The sequence below is a fragment of the Canis lupus genome, chromosome 17, assembly GCF_011100685.1.
Source record: "Canis lupus familiaris isolate Mischka breed German Shepherd chromosome 17, alternate assembly UU_Cfam_GSD_1.0, whole genome shotgun sequence".
In the NCBI taxonomy this organism is placed as follows: Eukaryota; Metazoa; Chordata; class Mammalia; order Carnivora; family Canidae; genus Canis; species Canis lupus.
In genome coordinates, this window is record NC_049238.1 from 14658068 (window position 1) to 14664927 (window position 6860).

General features: G+C 38.9%; 1 long non-coding RNA gene across 1 annotated transcript; it reads left to right on the forward strand.

Moving 5' to 3' along the window:
* The first annotated feature begins 1278 nt into the window (after positions 1-1278).
* On the forward strand, positions 1279-3561 carry LOC111090513. The gene is made up of 2 exons (XR_005372151.1): positions 1279-1688; positions 3323-3561. It is a non-coding gene; the product is annotated as an uncharacterized LOC111090513 (long non-coding RNA).
* Positions 3562-6860: the final 3299 nt, after the last annotated feature.

A 6860-nucleotide genomic window follows, 5' to 3' on the forward strand; every position in this document is an offset into this window, starting at 1 on the left:
AGGAACAGACATGATTTTATTGTTCACCTTCTTTTACTAACAGCATTAGAAGAAATAAAAAGATGTTTTCTACGATAAATCCTCATATAAACTCAAGGAGAAAAGGGAAGGAGGAGAACAAAGTGGACATTAAGCCCTGTATTCAGCTACCGTGGTCTTTCCTGCTTATTTGGAATCCCAGAAAGGTGCAATTACTTAAGTGACAACGATTTTCCTTTAGAAATCTACTAGATTTCTCTCTAAAGACACAGGAATGCACTTATAAAGGAAGATGACTGTGTTCCTACAGCTTCTTCACTCTTACCCAGAAGTCAGACACTCAGCAGCCTCAACTAGCAGAGACACAGCTGAGAGGTCAGTATGAAAAGGCACTGAGTGTCTGAGGGACTCTCAAACTCTCCAGAAACTTAATCAGAAGAATCTCTCAGACCCTCACTGGAGCTCAATTCCATCTTCTGCATCAGGTTTTAATAAGGCTAATTACCTAGTTTCTCATCCCAAGATTAGAGTCAGGGCATAAAAGAGTGAGCATAAGCTAAGACAACTTGATAGAAAAGGAAAAGAAAAAAAATTATGAAAGGGACACAAGGACTTTAAAGCATTCAGTCTGAGGCCACCTGGATCTGGGACAGAATCCCGCTATTCAGGGTGTCCTGAAGCCTCACTGTGTCACAGCAGATTTCCAACTTTGCTCTCCACTACTCTCTCTCCAGTTCATTCCACTCTGGCCGTCCTGGCCATGCTGTTCCAAGATCACACCTGATCTCAAGTCAGAGCCTTACGTTACTATTGCCCCTGCCTATAATGCTCCGAGGCAGCTCATCACATGGCCAGCCCCCTACTCTGCTCAAATCCCTTCACCATTTCTTAACTAGCCACCCTCAATCTGCAGCCGATTACCCTGTTCTATTTTCTTTATAAATGACAATTACCATTTGGGATCATGCGATTTATATACTTTTCTGCTTATTTCTTTTCTGCCTTCTTCCCTTTGAATGAAAGCTTCATGAAAAAAAGAATCTTGCCTTGACTGGTCACAGCTCTATCTCCAGAACTAGAAAGGTGGGGGGGGGGGGGGGGGCAGTAGCCACTCTATAAATACTTGTAAAGAACTAATAGAGGAGGGGTCCCCAGTGATACCACTGAATCTTCCCTAGAGGGTGACGTTATTGTCAGTGTCCTCTCTGTGAAAAACAGAAGCATCTTTGTACATTTAGTACATCTCCTGCTCACAATGGATTGTTTGTATTTGCTGGAAATTCTCAGTCATCTGGAAAAATCTGATATTGTGAAAGAGCCCTTTCTGCAAAAGGGATACCAAGAACGTGGTGAGGAGAGGTGGTTGCCTGTTTTCCCTCGCTAGATAAAAGGAGGCCACGAGTCTTTTTGCAGTTCCACTCAGGAGCCAATAAAATAGAAACAAAACACACATGTGCCAAGAGTTAAGGGACAAGGCGGAAGTGGCTTAGGTTTGTGGTCTGTTACCACATGACAACATTGAGTTGGAGCCAAGGTATTTTCTGTTCTCTCCAGTCTCTGGATGTTGGAAGGCTCTGCTTTGGAACAGAGGGGATCAGCATGTCACAGAAGAGGAACTCCATGCCTGGCGCAGGGGTGTGAAAGCGTCAAGGAAGACACATTTCAGCAAACTGAAGAGTTAGGAAATTTAAAGTTTCCCCTCTGAAAGGGTAAGTAAATTATGGGCCAGGGCCAAATCTGGGCTCCCCCCCCCCCTTTTTTTTGAGGGGATGGGGGTACTTTTAGTTTTTATTTTATCAAATAGATTTTTTAAATTTTTTTTAAAACACCTTCTCATATATACTTAGAATCTTAGAATCTTGCTAGTTCCTAAGAAACAAAATTAGCATGGCATAGTGGAAAGGGCATTAGTGTGGACGTTGGGGGATCTATGTTATTACTCTGACTCTTCCACTTACTCGTTATGTCTGCTGCCTGTTTTTGTGAATAAAGTTTTATTGGAACATAGCCACACTCATTTGTTTACACATTGTCCATGGATGTTTGCCTATTATAATATCAGATTTAAGTAGTTGTGAAGGAGACCACATAGCCCACAGAGCCTAAAACATTTACTATCTGGCTCTTTCTAGAAAAAGCCTGCCAATCCTTCCCCTACACCAGTAGTATGAAAAGAAATATGTTGTTATACCATATGAATTTGCTGATATTTGACTGTTTTGATTTTTAAAACATCAATTTCATATAATTCAATTTGAGTTTGTTCTTTAAAATCTGTTCTTCAATATCCATCTCAAAACCATTTCATCCATAAAGGTTTCCCCAGTTCTTCCAAACAGATGGGAACACTCTTCTCTGAATCCCCATAGAACTCTGCTCCTATGATTGGCTGATTCTATGTTTGTATAATAGTCATTCCATGTATAGCTTCTCATCTACTACTAAACAGTACTATTAACAGGCTAAATTGTGTCCCCCTCCAAAATTCATGTTGAAGTCTAACCCCCAGTTCCCCAGAATGTAACTGTATTTAGTTTAAATAAGTAGTTTAAAGAAGTAGTTACGTTAAATGAAATTTATAAGGTGCGCCCTAAACCAATATGATGGGTATCTTTCTAAAAATAGATAAGGACACACAGAAAGACACCATAAATGGCACACAGAGGAAAGAAAATGTGAAGACATAGCAAGAAGGTGGTAGTCTAAAAGCCAAGGAGAGAGGCTTAGAAGAAACCAAATCTGCCAGCAGCTTTATCTTAGACTTCTAGCCTCCAGAACTGTGAGAAAATACATTTCTGTTGTTTGATTATGTGGTATTTGTTTTTATTTCTGTGGCATTTTGTTATGGCAAACTAATACAATATCTTAAGAAGAAAACTTATTCCTTCTTTCCCTTTGCATTCCCAATAGCATCTGGAGATGCTTGTCTAGTATTTATTTGTTGATTAAACTTCACAGAATTGAGTGAAACAAAATGTATACCATGATGTGTCTGGGGTTTTTGATTTTTCCATAATTCCTAGAGTGTAAATAAGAATTTTCTATTCAGAAATGCTCTAGAAGCCTCTAGAATGGCACATTCAATAAACATTTATGAAATGCTCAGCACAAATGTCAACTTACACAGTTCTGATGATTTACTGTTTTCAATGAAAATTGCAGAAGTGCATTATCCCTTTCTTGGTCTACTCAGGCAGAGAGAATATCTACAGTGCCGGGTAAGAACTCTGTCAATTAGAATAGCAGGCCCTTGGCAGCCAATCCTGAATAACAATCTTCAGGGGAGACCAATAATGAACATTAAACAGAAATATTAAATGTGTAGCTCTAATTTACATTCCAGATGTCAGAATCTGCAAAAATGGGCAGTGCAACAAAGATCAAACAATCTGAAGAGCCAACACTTTCCTGGTTTATCCACAATCCGTTGAATAAGAAGTAAGAAGTGTGACTGCTTCACATGGGACTGTAGCCAAACCCAACCTGAAAGAACTCGTTTTGCAAACATCTCCCAAATGCAGAAGCTTTCCTGGTTGTTCGTTTCTAAATGAACAAATAAAAGGTTTCAGTATGAACAATGTCCAGATGCCCCAGAAGCCTGATCTGTTTGCCAATTCCATTGACCAAACACACATTCTACTCCTTTTAGATTTCAATGACAGCACACAGTGAGAAGCATTGTTTTATTTGCTAAGGATTTTACCAACTTAAAGCTTGATGAGCAGATAGCTAAGGAGACACCACCGGGCATTCTGATGGATTGGAAAATCAGAAGTCATTGAGTATTGTCAATTCTGATTTTTCCCAGACCCATACATTTCACCCAGGGAATTTCCACACAATTATTGGAAAACCTGAACCACATTATCCCTAACCAAGTCCTAGTTTTTAGTGGCATAAGAAACCTCCTCCTTGAATACACTGAAGGCTTATAAACACATGGCCACTGTGGCTTAAATTCTCAATAGAGTGTGATTAGCTTTTCAATGATAGGTTCCTTAAGTGTCTCTGGAAAATAATGCCTGGTCACTAGTTTGCCCTTGGCCACTGGATCAAGCAAAAGAAGTATTCCAAGTTGATACCACAAACCCTTTTTCTCTGTGTGTGGTAGGGGCTTTTCCTAAGAAGTTGAAATTCCTATTGTTAGTCCCTGGTGTTCAATAGAAACATGACTTGGTGACTCCAAGTAAACAAATCATAAATCATTTCATTAAATCCACATCAACGGACCCACATACAAATGTGACAAAGGTGGATGTGTAAAAAAAAAAGGTGGATGTGTAGAGCTATACATATCTGCATAAACTAGGTAGGACTCACAATAAGATTGTTCAATTAATTAAATAATCTGGACTTCAGGAGATTTATTTTTATTATTATTTTTTTTATCCAGACTTATCACTGTTCTACAAATGAACCATTGTCCTAATGATTTCCAATCTTTTTCATGGCATGTAGTAGAACTTTGGGAATGACAACGCATGTACAATTCTTTCTGTGGCCTAAATCTTTAATGCACCAAATGCATATTTTTTAATGACAATGTTTATCACATCACCCTTATATCCCCAACACCCTACTGCCACTGCACCCAAAACTTTCCATGGCCCTTTGTTCCCAGCCTATTAAAATTAAGCTTCTCCATCTCCCACATTTTTTCTCCAAATTTCTCAATCCTCTCCAAAATACATCTGCCATTTACATCAAGAATGTTTCTTCCATGTCTCCAAAATAACTGAGTCTTTTCCTTCTATTTCTTCCTGCCTACCATTTGAAGGATTTCTTCCAAACTTCAAACTCCAGTTCAAAATGTAATTCCTTGAAGTTTGCAGAATGCAAACAACATTCCTACATTCATTCCTATAGCACGGATCCTCCAGACCACATAACTTAGCAATTAATTATATTTTTAAATACTCTTGTTTTATGTGTTTTGGTCAGGTCTCCCTAAAATGCAAATTTTGTTCATTGCTGTATTCTTAGTACCTAGAATAGTGCCTGGCACATGAGAGGATTTGATAAATATTTGTTGAATGAATAAATGATTAAACAATGTCTCCCTAGAGAACCACCTGGAATCTCTCAAGGCTAAGGACCATTATTATTACCCTTTTATATTTACTCCCCACAATCCACTGTGGAGTACATCCTCTTTACCCAAACACTCATCATTCTCTAATGCCTGGTAACTGATAAGTCAGCCAAAAGTCCAACCACTGACTGTAGTTCGATGCCAACTTTGGAGATGAATACAATGCAATGACCATGTTACTGTGGGCATTGCCTAAATTCTTCCTAGGGAAAGAAGAAAAGAATAAAGAGAATGAGAGAGAAAAAGATCTATTAAGATTGTCAAGAAACTGATTGTCCTTAAAGTTGAAAATCAGATCATCCATCATTTAGGGAGCATGGTCCTTCTTACTTATAATGTTTCATATAATCATTGTTAGGGCTAATTATGTCTGCTCTACACAGAACAAAGCTTATTAAAAAATAATACCTCCTCAGATTTCTATGTGCACACATACCTCTGAAGTAGACAGCCAGATAAGTATTTATTTATTTATTTATTTATTTATTTATTTATTTATTTGAGAGAGAGAGAGAGGGCATGAGTGGGGGCGGGCAGCAGAGAGAAAGGGAGAAGCAGACTCCTCACTGATCAGGGAGCCTGACTTGGGACTCAATCCCAGGACCCTGGGATCATGACCTGAGCTGAAGGCAGACACTTAACCAGCTGAGCCATCCAGGTGCCCCAAGGCAGGTAAGTATTATTATGCCCATTTCATGGATGAAAAAACCAGTAGATTTGTCTTGTCAATGTGATAGGGATACTAAATGGTAGAACTAGTTTGCCTCCCATTTTTTTCATGATGCTTTTTACAAAGATCTATAGTCGTAAAGATAATTTTAATGTCAACTCACTTTCCATTTTTTGGAACCCTCCTCTTTTTTTTTATCTCTTTAGTACTTCTAATGGCCTATCTTCCTTCCCTGATTCTCATGAAAATCTGATCATTGCTAAAATGAGCAAAGCAAATTGTAGCAATTCTGATTGTAGCAGGGTAATTCTCTGAAATAGCAATCAATGCACTATTACAAGCTATTTCTTCATGTCAACATTACTCAAAAACCTAGATTTTTGTTTTTGAACTGAACTTATTGCTTTAGGGAAGGAAAAAACACAGAGAATAGAAGAATCAGATTTTGACTTTATGTTTCTTAAATATACTCTAGAAACAGAGCATAACCTCGAGAGCCAAGGCTTTCACTGTGAGAGCCAGACTTTTACGTTAGAGAAAAGGGTTTCTGAATCTTCAGCAACTTGGATGGAATCAGAATACAAATCTTATACTATAAATAGTAGTATAAGGAAGAAGGCAGATATCCCCTCAGAAATTATACTTGATCTAAGCCAAAAGGCTGAGAAGCAAACTCCCCCAGAAATTACATAGCTTTGATCTGCTAGAAGAACAAGAGAATTGAGATGGAAAGTGGGGCAAGATTTAGTAGTTGTTGCACAGATCTCAGAGGAGGGATGCACATCTCCATATTAGCCTTCATATATGGCCAGTACTAGCCCTAGAGGAAGATGATAAAAACTGTAACTAGATATAAAATGTAACCAGAGAGGACTGGCATCTCACTTCCTGTCCAGCAGCCTGATTTGAGAGCCTCTCTTATGTGGCCTCTCCAACCTCAGTGCAGTGAAGCAGGAAGGAAAGTTGGGACCAGTCAAAAAGAAAGAAACTGAGACCATCTTCTGAATGTCCTCTAGCCCTAGGGAGCCGAGAGAGCATCTGAACATATCCTATATCCTTGAGGGAGGACTGACAAGGGGCATTATTGGCAGTGATGGCATGGGTGGGACAAACCTGGAC